Raw genomic sequence first — 1,941 nt, forward strand, 5'->3', positions numbered from 1 at the left:
CCTTGGCCTGTGGCTGCATCTTTCCGATCTCTGCTTCTGTCTTCACGCAGCTGTATGTGTATGTCCAGTGATACTTGCCACTGGATTTTCAAAACAGAACGAACTACATGCTCTCGAGCCCTTAGTCACGGTAACCCTTGCTTTATCCTCTGCCTGTCCCTGCTGCTCTGCCCTGGCACTGATGACCCAGTCTAGGATGACACACCCAACCCCAGGGCCCTGCTCTCAAGGATGCCCTCCGGCTGTCGCTTGCACTTCCTCTTTATTCAGAGTGGTCTAGCTTCCTCCCTCTGCTGTCTCCAGTGTAACCAAAGCTTCCTGGTTTGACCCCCTTAGTAGCTTTCTGTTACTTCTGTAGAAACTCCAGTATAGAAAAAAGCAACCAGAAAGAGATGAACTTGCAGATGCCCAAGACTGAGGTGCCCGACAGCTGACTTCAAAGAGGAGAAAGGAGAGGTGAGGAGGACCTCCTTTTAGCCAGGTACAGGATGGAGGCACACTGCATGAGTGCTGAAGGAATATGCAGAAATATTAAGTTTACTTAGTAACTTACTGGAGTATTACTGGGCTGAGTATTTTTCTTCTCCATCATTCTGCCTAAAGGGAATGTGTTCTCTTTCTGCCTTGAATAACTTGACTCTGTTGTGTTCTCTCACCCTGTTTCTTTCCTCCAGTATACTTCTCCATCTTTGAAGATTTTATTTTGTGACTTACAGGGCTTAAGGGTTTTACTATTTGGGGATTTTTTTTTTTTCTCCAAAGACATCTGGAAAGTTTGGTTTTGTATTATAAAACCAAAAGCCATCTATCTCAGTAATCTTCTGAGTAATCACTCTGTATAATATATACTTCTCTATATAGCAAATATAATGCAAACTTTTACCGTGAACCATCCATGAAAAGATGGAGGAAGGACTGTGGGCTTTGAAAATGCAACTTGACTCCAATCATTCCACTGGGTTGGGGATGTGCCAAGTAAGCTGCCCTTTCATATGACAGTTTTACATTTTCTGAACATTATTGCCAAAGGCTACTGCTCTTGAGTCACTCCACAAGAAACACACTCTTACCTTGAAATGTGTACACCTCTGTCCTTTTGAGCTTCTTGGGTTCCTGCTGTGGCATCAAAGCTGTATTTTTACATTAAGAGGATTTCTTTCTGATTATAAATATAGTTTGTGCTCATTATAGAAAAAGATAGTAAAAATCACCTGTAATTCTACTACCCAAGATAATTATGTTAAAGTTCTCTTACTCCTTTTCTATCCATATGCATATATTTTTAATTGAAATCATGTTTATCTTTGTATTCTGCTTTTTAAAATTTCAACATTATAGGGTATATATACATGAAATGTAAGCAACTTTGTATAAGACCAGCCAAGCACTTTTCCAATAGTAAATTCAAATATTAGCTGATGCAATTTGTTGATTTAAAAGATTCAAAGATTCTTTTTTATTGTACAGCCAAATGACATTTTTAAGGCAAAGGATTTTGTTTAAATAAGTGATTGGCCTAACCAACTGGACAATAAAGTGGGAAACTCATTGTTTTGGCAATATGTACTTCCCAGGTTGTGACAGTGACAGTTCGGGGAATAATACTCGCAGCAGGGATGGGCACATTAAATGTCATGCAAGGGATCTTGAAATGGCTGATGATTTTTCTTTAAACTTCCCCGTTTGTTGATGGCATACTCAACTTATCTACACATATTTAAATTCCGTTTTGGTTTTCGAATGCATTTGGGTGCAGAGTGGGCAGATGTGGGAACGGGAGAGGAGAAATTATGGAATCGTGGAATGAAAAAAACAACTTGAGGTTTATTGAGGTGTTTCTTGTTTAACAAAAAACATGAAGATGAAGGGAGAATGAAATGCATGTTGTTTCAGCAACGCGCAACATGGGGTAGGGGAAACTATGCCAAACAGACCTGGGTT

This window comes from Pteropus vampyrus, unplaced genomic scaffold, assembly GCF_000151845.1.
Source record: "Pteropus vampyrus isolate Shadow unplaced genomic scaffold, Pvam_2.0 Scaffold18, whole genome shotgun sequence".
In the NCBI taxonomy this organism is placed as follows: domain Eukaryota; kingdom Metazoa; phylum Chordata; class Mammalia; order Chiroptera; family Pteropodidae; genus Pteropus; species Pteropus vampyrus.